This window comes from Lasioglossum baleicum, unplaced genomic scaffold, assembly GCF_051020765.1.
Source record: "Lasioglossum baleicum unplaced genomic scaffold, iyLasBale1 scaffold0200, whole genome shotgun sequence".
Lineage (NCBI taxonomy): Eukaryota > Metazoa > Arthropoda > Insecta > Hymenoptera > Halictidae > Lasioglossum > Lasioglossum baleicum.
Window position 1 is genome coordinate 186,971 of NW_027469260.1, and position 13,479 is coordinate 200,449.

A 13,479-nucleotide genomic window follows, 5' to 3' on the forward strand; every position below is an offset into this window, starting at 1 on the left:
TTTTTGGATGAGAAATGGACTATTTCGTTAGCAGCGTGAACAATTAGATCGATATAAGCACGACGGTAACGGCGAAACATGTAGGTCTGGTGATTTTTTCTCCAGCTGCCACGATTACACACAAAAAAGATAAAAATGTTTCTTAGAAAAATGGACTTTCGCGGTATCAGCGTGAGCAGACAGACAGAGATGAACACGAAGGTAACGTCGAAACACCCAGAATCGTTTGTTTCATCTCGAGCTTCCAAATTCACAAAGAAGAGAGAATATTATTTTTGTTTGAAAAATGGTTGCAGCGTCAAAAAATAAATCGATATAAACACGACGTAAGCTCCGAAACACCGGTAATAGGTGACTTTTCATGCAGTGTCAATTTTGCAACTGAAAAAATTTGATAAGCTGGAGAAATGACTTTTGCGGTATCACCGTGAACAATTAAATCGAAACCAACGCGACTGTAACGCCTAAATGCACGGAATCGGTGATGTTGTCACGGAGTGCCAGCTTTCCAAAATAGAGGGAAAAAATTTTTTGTCAAAAAAGGACCATGGCGGTGGCAGTATGAAAAGTTAGATCGAAATAAGCATAACGGTACCGCCGAAACACCCCATATAGGAAATCTCTTCTCGATATGCCACCCTTCCGATAAAAAAGCAAAATTTTTGTTTGATGAATAGCCTCATGTGGTATCACAGTGAAAAATTTGATCGCCATGAACACTACGAGAACCACGAAACACACAGAATAGATGATTTACTCTCGAGTTGCCAACTTTACATACATAGAAACAGAAATTTTGATTCGAGAAATGGACATCTACGGTTTCAGCGGGAACGACCACATCGACAAATCTCGACGGAAACGCCTAAACACGCAGAATCGCAGATTTATTATCGAACTGCCAAATTTATGATGAAAAAAATCAAATAATAATCTCTGTTCTAAAAATGGCCTTTTGCGGTATCAGCGTGAACAGTTTGATCAAAATAAACGCGACGGTAACGCATAAACACGCACATACGGCAATTTTGTCAGGAGCTGCCAACTTTGCAAAAGGAATAATAATTTTCGTATGAAAAATGGGCGTATGCGGTATCAGTATGAATAATTACACCGAGATATAGTCGATAACGCCGAAACCCTCAAAATCCATGTCATCTTCTCGAGCTACTAACATTACAAATACATAAAAATTTAGGTTTGAAGAATGGCCTTTTGCGGTGTCAGCGTGAACAATTGGATCGAATTAAAGTCGACGGTAGCGCCGAAGAACCCAGAATCGCTTATTTTTCTCGAGCACCAAACTTCAAAAAGATGAAGAATAACATTCGTTCGTACAATGGACTTTTGCGGCATCAGAGTGAGTAACTAGATAAAGGTGAACACGATGCTAACGCTGAAACACCCAGAATCGTTGATTTCATCTCGAGGTGCCAACTATAAAGATTAAAAATATTTGTTGAAAAATGGACTTATGCGATATTATAGTGAGTAATTAGATCGAAGTAAAGTCGACGGTAGCGCCGGCACACTCGGAATCGGTGATTGTTTCTGGAGCGGACAACATTACACACAAAAGGAAAACAAAAGCATTTAATTTAAAAATGGCCACTTGCGGTATCTTCGTGAACATTTAGATCGAGAGAAACACGACAGTAACGCCGAAGCACCCAGAATGGATCATTTTTTCTCAAACTGGCAAAATTAGAGAGTAAAGTAAAAATGTTTGTTTGGAAAATGGACTTTTGCGATATCAGCGTGAAATATTGCACCGAGAAAAAAGCGACGAGAGCGGTGAACCACCCAGAGTCGGAGATTTTTTCACGAGCTGCTAACATTCCAGAATGCGACAAAAATATGTGTTTGAAATATGGACATGACGGGAGCAGAGAGTGAAACCAGATGGCGATAAACACGACGTTAGCGCCGAACAACAGGGATCGGTGATTTCTTCGAGAGGTGGAAACTTAAAGAGAATAAATTTTCTTTATATAGGCTTCCGCGGCACCATCTTGAACAAACAGGTCCAGATAAACATAACGGTAGCGCCGAAAGATACAGAATCATAGATTTGTCCTCGAGTAGCCAACTACCCCAAAAGAAGAAAAAAAATTTGTTTTATCTATGGTCCTTTGCGGTATCAGCGTGAGCGATTAGATCGAAATGAGCACAACGGTGGCGCCGAAACTCCTAAAATCGGTACATCTTTCGCAAGTTGCCAACCTCACAAAAATATATTCCTGTTTGAAAAATGGACTTCCTCTGTACCATCGTGAACAATTACGTCGAGAAAACGCGACAGTAACGCTGCAGGATCCAGAATTCATGACTTTTCCTCGAGCTGCCAACCTTACACCCAAAAAAACAATAATTCTTGATTGAAAAGTAGTCCTTTGCAGAATCTGCGTGAACAATTATATAGAGACAGAACAACAATTGTAGTCTCAGTAAACCCCTCATTTTTCTATGCATACTGAAATATACTGTTCTGATATTTTGGATTTTTTTTACATAGTTTTATATCTCTAGCTTATAAAACTGTATTTCTTAACAAAAGTGCCTTTGGAATTATTTGTGTGTACGTTTATGGCATTGTCTTGGTAAGAATATTGGTATTTGATACTACAGAAGCGACACGACTGGTGAGGAATTTTAGTAGTGTACGGACTGGCGGAGTGGCACCAGTAACTCGTCTTCGTTAATCTCTGCCTTAACCATGATTTTGAACAGTATGCATGTTTTCCCATTCTACGATTTATTTGTACATATTGTAATTTACTATCATGATATTGTCGATCCTTTTCACAACTTGGAATTCTTTTCTTTCAAAAATTGTGTTTTTTAGGAAACGTGTCTTTGGAGTTAGTTGAGTGTACGTGTATGACAGTATTTCGTTAAACATATTGCTATACCATTGACTTAGCCGTTCGACTCTCGGAGCAGGTTGTATCGTTCTGGAACAGTGTGCCCCTCTATTTTGATATTCATATATGATATTATGGTTTTCGTCGCTAAAGTGTCTACTAATTTGTATCGGTGGACACCAAGCGAGACACTCCGTAAAGAGGGTTAGATTCTGGGAGTGTAAGTTGTTCGGTGAAAGGAATGACATTGTAAATATTGGTAATGTTCTCCGTCGGTTTGACTCTCTACCTTAATATTTATACGGAGAATTAAGGTGTCTGTTGCCTATAATGTTTGTCTCTCGGAATCGCAGGATGGATGATCCTATTGACTAAGACATGCGACTATCAAAAAAGATCGTAACGATCTCAAACGCTATGACTCCCTTACTTCCTATTCACACTGTAACTAATGTGCCACTCATTACAATGAATACAAGGTTGTTTCTCTGAACCCGATGTTATACTCTCGATACAGCGTGTTAGGTTTTCAGAGGGTACGGTCTTCGTTTAAACCGTCGACTTTGTATCAATTGGTAATGCAGTCAAGCGGTTTGAAGCTTTACCTTAATATTTAAATCGTGAATAAAGTTGTCCATTGTCAATACTGTTCAGCGGATTTAACCCGGAGTACCTGGTTTGACACTAGGAATCACACGATAGGTGAAGCTAATGACTAAGCTGAGCGACACTCAAAGACGGTGGTAAGGTTCTGGAACGGATCGACCAACGATCTTCTTATTCATACATGAAATTAGGGTGCAATTTACTGTTATGACATTTTCGAGATTTTTCAGAATTATCAATCTCTAATTTAAGAAAATTGTATTTCTCAAGAAAAGTGCCTTTAGTATTAATTGAGCGTGCGTATATGACAATATATTGTTTAATTCGTTTTTATGTTATATGATTGTATGTGTACCTACCTACGCTGCCGAAGCGACACGACCATAGTGATCTTGAAATTGCGTACAGTATATGGAAGCGATTTGACTCTGTTCATCACCGTATGTGCATCGGCGCAACGCAGCGACACGTCGGGAGTGGAGATGTAGCTGCGTACGGTACATCGGAGCAGCACTACTGGATTGTCTTTCTTAATTTCTTTCACCTTACCATTGCAGCGTACTGATTTTTCCTATTTATTTCTACGTACTGTAAGTTATTCTTGTGATATTCTCAGTTTTTTTACAAAATTTCCAATTTTTAATTTTGAAAATTGTACGTTTTTAGTAAATCGTCCTTGGAATTACTATATCTTTTGGATGACTATATCTTTCCAGAAAGATTTCGTTAAACTTGTTGTTATTGTATATGATCTTCTGTACACGTTCCTACCTACGTCCCCGGTGGTTCGCAACTGGAGTTGACTTCCAGTTGCTCACGGTACAACGGAGCGACTCCACTCTTTTCGTCACCGCATGTGCATCGGCGCAGGGGAGCTATACGAACGGAGCGTCGTTGTAGTAGAGTACGGTACATCGGTGCGCACACTACTGGTTAGTGCTCCTTAATTTCTATAACCTTGATATTGTAACGTATGCATTTTTCCAGCTTTCCATTTGTTTTTACATATTATACTTTATTGTTCTGATATTTCGAATTTTTCGCAACATTTTCTTTTTCTAATTTAAAAAATTGTACCTTTCAGTAAAGGTGTCATTGAAATTAGCTGAGTGTACGTTTAAGACAATATCATCTTAAATTTGTTGTAACTTTGTGTGATTGTCTGTTTGGTCAAGATTGATTAAGAGTTATTATTTTTTGTGTGTGCGAAGTTGGCAGCACGAGAGAAAATCACTGATTCTGCGTGCTTCTGCGAAGCTGACGTGATTTGACGATCTGCGCGTTCAGGCTGAAACCGCTAAACTCCATTTTTTAAATCGTTATTTTTATATCTTTGTATGTAAATTTGGAAGCTCAAGAAAAAGTCACCGATTCCGTGTGTTTCGCCGCAAACGTCGTCTTTACATCGATCTGTTTCTTCACGCAGAGACCACAAAAGGCTATATTCGGATCAAAAAGGTTTTTTTTCCTGGTAGAGTTAGAAGCTCGAGGAAACATCCCCTATTCTGGGTATTCTGGCGATACGGTCGTGTTTTTCTCTATCTAGCTGTACACGCTGATACCACAAACGACCCTTCCTGAAAGAAAAATTGTTTCCTTCTTTTTTGGAAAGTTGTCAGCTCGAAAAGAACTCTGGAGTGTGCGTGTCTCGGCGTTTCGGTCGTGCATATCTTGATTTAATTGCATGCGCTGATAATGCAAAAGTTCATTTTTCAACCAAAAATATTTTTTTTTTTTTTAAGTTGGCAGCACGAGGTAGTATTCCCGAGTCTGGGCATTTCGGCGCAACGGTGGTATTTACTTCGGTCTGATTGTTCACGCTAATACCGCAAAAGGACATTTTTCAAAGAAAAACTTTTTCCTTGTTTCTTGTGAAGTTGAAAGCTCGAGAAAATTCCACGGATCTGGTAGTTTCGGCATTACAGTCGTGTTTATCTCAATCTAGGTTTTCACGCAGATACCGCGAAAGTCCATTTTTCAAACAAAAAAGATTTATCTTGGTAAAGATGGCAGCTCGAGAGAAAATCACCCATTCTGTGTGTTTCGGCACTACCGTCGTGTTTAAATAGATCTAGTTGGACACTGTGATATCGCAAAAGTCCATTTTTCGAACAAAAAATTTTTTTCCTACTGATGCAGGTTGCTCGAGAAAGAATCTCCGATTCTGTGTGATTCGGCTTGACCGTCATTTTTATCTCGATCCGATTGATTGCGCAGGTACAGAAAAGGACCATTCGACAAACAAAGATATATTTTTTCTTTTCTTCTATAGTTGGTAGCTCGGGAGAAAAATAACGATTCTGCGTGTTTCGCCGATACTGCCATGCTTATCTCGAGCTAGTTGTTCACGCAGATACCGCAAAAGACCGTTTCTAAGACCGAAAACAGTTTTTTGTTGAGTTGGCAGCTCGCGAAAAAATCACCAATTCAGGGTGTTTTCGCACTACCGTCGTGTTTATATCGACCTAATGCCCACGATGATACGGCAAAAGTCCATTTGCAAACAACATTTTTTTTCTTTGTTTACCTAAAGCTGGCTGCCCGAGGAAAAATCACCGATTCTGGGTGTTTTGGCGCTATTGTTGCTTTTATCTCGACCTGTTTATTCACACTGCTACCGCAGAAGTCCATTTTTTAGCCAAACAAATTTTTGTCCTTGTAATGTCGGTAGTTCGAGATGAAATAACCGATTCTGCGGGTTTCAGCGTTACCGTACAGCTTATCTCGATCTGTTTGTTCACGATGCTAGTGCAAAAGTACATTTTCCAAACAAAAATTTTTATGTTGTTTTGTGTGTGTGTGTGTAATGTTGGCAGCTCGAGAAATGGTCTGCAATTTTGGGTGTTTCTGTGCTACCGACGTGTTGACCTCTAGCTGTTTGTTCACGCTACTACCCCAATCGTCCATTTTTCTACCTAAAATATATATTCTTTCCTTCCGGAAGATTGTCAGCTCAAGATAAAATTGCCGATTCTGCCTGTTTCGGAGTAACCCTTGTGTTTATCTCTCTGTAATTGTTCACGCAGATATCGCAAGAGTTCATTTTTCCAAATATTATTTTCTTGCTGTTTGTGAAGTTGGCAGCACGTGAAGAATCCACCACTCTGGATGTCTCGGCGTTTGCTTCGTATTAATTGCGACCTAATTGTTCATGCTGACGCATCAAAAGTCTGTTTCATAAACGAAAAATTTTTTTCCGACAGTTTGGCAGCTCCAGAAAAAATCACCGGTTTGGTGACTTTCAGAGCTACTGTCGTGATTATTTCGATCTGGGTGTTCACGCTGATATCAGGAGAGTACTTTCATCAAGCAAAAATGTTTTTCTGTTTGTTGCGAAGTAGGCAGTTCGTGAAAAAGCCACCGATTTGACTGTTTCCACGTTACCGTCGTGTTTGTTCCTACGTAATTGTTAACCCTGGTAACGCAGTAATCCATTTTTTTCTACGAAATCTTTTTATGAAGTTCGCCCCACGAGAAGAAATCACCAATTTTGGCTCTATCCGCCCTACCAGTGTGTATATCTCGTCCTAGTTGTTTAGGCAGATACCGCAAAAGGCCGTTATTCGAACAGAAAATGTTTTTTTTTCTATAGTTGGCAGCTGGAGAAAACATCACCGATTCTGGTGTTTCAGCGCTGCCGTCGTGTTTAAATCAAATCTGTTTGATCACGCTGCCACACAGTAAGTGCATTTTTCAACCAAAAATATTTATTTGTAATGTTGGCATCTTCCGACGGAATGACGGATTCTCGGTGTTTCGGCGTTACTGTCGTGTTTATCTCGACCTAATTGCTCAAGTTGATACCGCAAAATTTCTTTTTCCAAATAAACATTTTCTTTCATTATGTAAAGATGGCAGCGTGAAAAAGAATCACCGGTTCTGGATGATTCGGCGATAGCGTTGCGTGCATCTCTATCTAATTGTTCATGCGGATACAGCAAAAGATCATTTTCCGAGCAAAAACATTTTATTTTAAAGATGGTAGCTGGTGAGAAAATCACCGATTATAGGTGTTTCGGCGCAACCGAAACTAACTGGACAAGCTGCTACGGCAAGAATCAAATTTTTGAGCAAAAATGCTTTGCCCTTTAAGCTTCGCACCTCGAGGAAAAATCACCGATTCTGTGGGTTTCGGCGGTGCCGTCGTATTTATTGCGATGTTGTTGTTCAAGCTGATACCGCGAAAGATCATGGTTCTATAAAAAAAATTTTCCCTTCAATTTGGCGCCTCGAGAAAGTATCACTGATTCCGGGTGTTTCGGCGGTACCGTCGTGTTAATATAGATCTAACTGCCCACGGAAATATCGCGGAAGGCGATTTGTCAATCATAATTTATTTTCATTTTTGGAAAGTTGGCATATCGAGAAAAAACACCGATTTTGGGTGATTCGGAGTTACCGTCCTGTGTTTCCCTACGCAGTTTTTCATGCTGATACTCCAAAAGTCCATTTTTTCAACAACAATTTTTCCTACTTAATGTTGGCACCTCGAGAAAGAATAACCGATTCAGGATTTTTCGGCGTTACCGTCATATTTTTGTAGATCTGCTAGTTCACGGATATGCCGCGAAAGGCTATTCTTCGAACAAAAATGTATATTTGTCTCTTTTTGTGTGAAATTGGCAGATCGATAAACAGCACCGTTTCTGCTTCTTTCGGTGTTGCCGTTGTGTTTATCTCGATATGTTTCTTCGCGCCACTACCTGAAAGGTCGATTTCTCAACCAGATATATTTTCTCGTATATTTGGCAACTCGAGAAAAAATAATCTATCCTGGGTGATTCGACGATACCGTCGTGTTTATCTCGATCTGTTTGTTCACGCTGCTACGGAAAAAGTACATTTCTCAAACCGACATTTATCGCATAGATGGCAGCTAGGGAAAGAATAACCGATTCTGAGTGCATTGGCATTACTGTCTTGTTTATATCGATCTAATTTTTCACGTTGCTACCGCAAATGGACACTTTCCAATCCAAAGAAATTTTGTTTATAAGTAAATTAGGCAGCTGGTGAGAAAGTGACTGATTATGTGTGATTCGGTGTTAACGTCGTGTATATCTCAATCTGACTGTTCACGCAGATACCGCACAATGCCACACCTCAAACAAAATTTTTTTCGTTACTTTCCGAAGGTTGTAGGCTCGGGGCAAAAATCAGCGATTCAGAATGTCTCGGTGTTACCGTCGTGTTTAACGCGATCTAATGCTACTCGGCGATACAGCAAAATTCCATTTATCAATCAAGGATATATGTATTTATTCTTCAAATTTGGCAGATCGAGAAAAATCAACGTTTCTGCGTGTATAGGCGTTACTGTCGTGTGTATCCCTATCTAATTGTTCACGCAGATACCGCAGAAGACCATTTATCAAAGAAGAAGATTTATTTGCGTTTGCTGTGTTCAGTTGACAGCTCGAGAAGAAGTCACCGATTCTGTGTTTTCCAGCGATAACAGTGTGTTTAGCTCCATCTGATTGTTCACGATGCTACGTCAGTAGTCCATTTTTCCATCAAAAATATATATTCTTTTAAGAAAACAGGCAGCTCGAGTAAAAATTACCGATTCTGCTTGCTTTGGGGTAACCGTTGTGTCAACCTCGATACAATCATTCACGTTGATACCACAAAAGTCCATTTTTCAGACACAAATTTTTATTTTGTGTTTGTGTGTGTGTGCGTAAAGTTGGCAGCTCGAGGAAAAATATCCGATTGAGCGTGTTTCTGCGCCACCCTCGTCTTTATTTCGATACAACTGTTTCCGTACATACGCAGAATGCCGCTTCTTCAAACAATAACTTGTTTCCTTTTTTGGAAAATCAGCCATTATCGACTAAATCACCGATTTTGTATTTCGGCGCTACCATCGAGTTTCTCTCGACCCAGTTGTTCACGCTGATGCAGCAAATATATTCAACCCAAAATATATGTCCCATTTCGGTGTAAAGGAGCAGCTCGAGAAAAAATCACCGATTCTGGGTGTTTTGGCGTTACCGTCGTGTTGATCTCCGTTTACTTGTTCACGCAGGTACCGCAAAGGACCATTTTTGAAACAGATTTTTTTTTAAAATTGGGGGGCTCGAGAAAAAATAACCGATTTTTTCTTGTTTCGGCCTCAACGTCGTGTTAATTTCGATCTAGCTGTTCACGCTGACACCGCAAAAGCCCACTTTCAAACAAAAGTGGTTACTTCCTTTTTAAGTTGGTTCCTCGCAAAGAAATAGCCGATTCCGGGGGTATTCCGTGCTTCTGAGGTGTATATCTGGATCTAGTGCTCACGCTAGTACCGCAAAGGTGCATTTTTGGATCAAATTTTTTTTCCGTACGTTGGCAGCTCGGGAAACAATCACGGATTCTGGGTATTTCGGCGCATCAGGCGTGTTCATCTCGGTCTGCTCGATCACGCTGCCTCCACAGAAGTCCATTCTTCAGCCATGAAAATCCTTTATTTTGAGAAGTTGACGGCTGGAGAAGACATCACCGATTCTTGATGCTTTGGCGTTACCGTCTTGCATACATGTATCTAGTTGTACTTGGTGATACATCAAACGTACATTCTTCCGACCGAATTTTTCTTCCGTCCATATCTACAGCTGGCAGCCCGAGAAAAAATCACCGATTCTTGGCGTTTTGTCGCTACCGTGGATTTTATCTCGACCTGTTTATTCTCGTTACTACAGCCGAAGTCAATTTTTAAACAAAAGAATTTGTTTTGCTTTGTAATATCGGCAGCTTGAGAAGAAATAATCGATTGTGCGTGTTTCCGCGGTATCGTACTGTATATCTCGATTTGTTTCTTCACGTTGCTACCGGAAACGGTACACATTTCGAACAAATTTTTTTTCTCATTCTTTGGAATGTTGGCACCTGGAGAAGATATCACCGATTCTGTGTGTCTCGGCATTACTGTCGTGATTTTATAGATCTGTTTGTTCACGCTGAAACCGCAGAAGTCCACCTTTCAAACAAAAATATTTCCTTTTTGTTGTACAGTTAGTATATCGAGAAGGAATTGCCGATTCTTGGTATATCGGCATTACTGTCTTGTTTTCCTCGATCTGTTTGCTCTCCCAGCTACCGCAAACGTCCCTTATGCAAACAAAAATTTTTATTTTTTGCGCATGTAAAGTTGGCATCTCTTAGAGAATATCTCTGATTCTGGGTCTTTAGGCGTTACCGTCCTGCTTATCTCGATATAATTGTTGACGCTGATAATACCAATGTCCATTTTTTTAACAAAAATTTCTGTTTGCGTGTAGGCAATATTGGCAGCTCGTGAAAAAATCAGCTATTCTGGATATTTCGGCGTTAACGTCGCGTTTTCCTCGATGTAATTGTTCACGCTGATACCGCAGATGTTAATTTTTCGACCAACATTCTTTTTTGCTTTCGTTCTTAATGTTGGCACATCGAGAAAGAATGACCCATTCCTGGTGCTTCGGCGTTACTGTCTTCTTTATCACGATACAATTACTCACTCTGATACCGAAAATGTTCATATTTTAAACGAAAAATATTACTTTATTATTTCGTAAGGTGGGCAGCTCGAAAGTAATCGCCGATTCTATGTGTTACAGCGTTATCGCCGTATTTATCTCGATCTAATTGTTCAAGCTCATATTGCGAAAGTCGATTTTGCGATAAAAAAAGTTTAACTTTTTTTGGAAATTTGGCAGATTGAGAGGAAATTTCCGATTCTGGGTGTTTCAGCGTTACCGTCATGTTTATATCGATCTAGATACTCACGCTGATACCACAAAACTGCATACTTGAAGCAAAAATTTGTATTCCTTTTGTATGTAAAATTGGTACCTCGAGAAGAAATCACCGATTCAGCGTCTTTCGGCGCTACCGCCGTGTTTCCATCCATCTAATTGTTCACGCTCATATCGTCATATTCCATTTTTCCATCAATAAGTTGTTTTCTCTTAAGTTGGCGCATCGAGAAACATCGCCGATTCCGGGTGTTTCGGCGTCGCCGTCGTCTTTATATAGATCTAATTGCTCACGCTGATACTGCAGAAGTCTATTTATCAGACAACCATTTTTTCTCTCTGTCATGTTAGCTGCACCAGAAAAAAATCATCAACTGTGAGCGTTCCGGCGTTACCGTCGTGTTTATATCGACCTAGTTGCTCTGGCAGATATCACAAGAGTCCATCCTTCAAGCTCTAATTTTAATTTTTTTTTTTTTTTTCTTTGTTGTAATGTTGGCAGCTCTAGAAAAATCACCTGCACTGTCTGTTTTGATGTTACGGTTGTGTGTGTCTCTATCTAATTGTTCACGTAGACACCGCAAACGACCATTTTCCACAAAGTAATTTTTACCTTCTAAGAGTGTAAAGTTGGCAGCTATAGAAAAAGTCACTGATTCTGCATGTTTCGGCGTTACCGGGGAGATTTCTTGATCCGTTTGATCACGTTGTTACCACAAAAGTCCATTTTTCATGCAAAGATATATATCCTTTTCTTGGCAAGTCGGCAGCTCCTGGCAAAATTACCGATTCTGGGTGTTTCTGCGCTACAGTCGTGTTTACCTCGCTCTGTTTGATTGCGCAGATTCCGCAAGGGACCCTTCTTCAAACAAAATTCTTTTCCATTTTGAAGTAGGCACATCGAGAAAAAATCCCCGATTTTGGTTGTTTCGATCAGCAAATGTCCATTTTCCGGACAAACATTTTTTTTCTGTGAAGTTGGCTGCTCTAGACTGAGTCCCCAATTCTTGTGATTCGGCGTTACAGTCTTGTTTACATCAATCTAACTGTTCACATTGCTACCGCAAAAGTCGAATTGTCAACCAAAAATATGTTTTTTATGTAAATTTGGCAGCTTAGGAAGATATCACCGTTTCTGGGTGTTCCGGTGCTACCGTTTGTGCCGATGTCGACTTGATCTTTCACCCAGATACCGCAAAAGGCCATTTTTCGATCAATAATCTTTCTCTCCTTTCTGTGTAAAGCAGGCAGCATCCGAAAAAATTACCGATTCTGCGTGTTTCTCTGTCGTATTTAGCTGTATTTTGATGACCACGCTGCTACACTCAACTAATTCAAAAGACGATGTTGCTAAAGAATTAAATTTTTTAACGTAAAAATTGAATATTTTGAAGAAATCGGAAACATCATTGTCGTAAATTACGACTATCCATTAGTGCCTATCAGCCCCGCCGTACGCCAATGCAGGGCCTCGCAAGTCGTGTCCCTCAGGCAGCGTGGGTATGTGTACAGACAATCATATAAAATAACAATAAATTCGTCATAATATTGTCATAAACGTACACTTGACTAATTGAGAAGGTACTTTTAATAAGAAGTACAATTTCTTAAAACTAAAAATTGCTAATTATGAACAAAATGGAAAATACCTTAACAGTAAATTACAGTATGTATAAATGAATGGCAAACTTGGAAAAAATGCATACGGAAGAATATTATGGTAATAGAAATAAACGACGACCATACAGTATGCGGTTCCGACATACCATGCGCGACTACAAGACCACCCCAGCTGTGACGCTCCGGTAGCTTAGGTTCGCATGCATGCAATTATGTAAAATAACAATAAGTAAAGGAAAATAGTGTCATATGCGTGCGTTCAACTAATTCTAAAGCACTTTTACTGAAAAAATATAATTTTGAAAAAAATAAACTGAGAATTTCGAAGAAAATTGAAAATATCATATACACTAAATTACAGTATGTAGAACTTAATAGAAAGCTGCGAAATAATGCTTACTGTACAATATAATGGTTAAAGAAATTAACGAAGACCATCCAGTATTCCTCCCCGATCTGCCGTACGCAACTACAAGACCAATCCAGCCGTGTCGATCCGGAAGCGAAGGTGCGCATACAGGCAATCATACAAAATAACAATAAGATTACGAAAATAACGTTGGGGCGCCAGCCAAAATCCAGCCAACGCATCACCAGACGCATCGCATAGAGAGCAACGGTCGCAAAATCAGCCAAAACCAGGCAACACGTGACTAGGAACCGCCTACTCAACC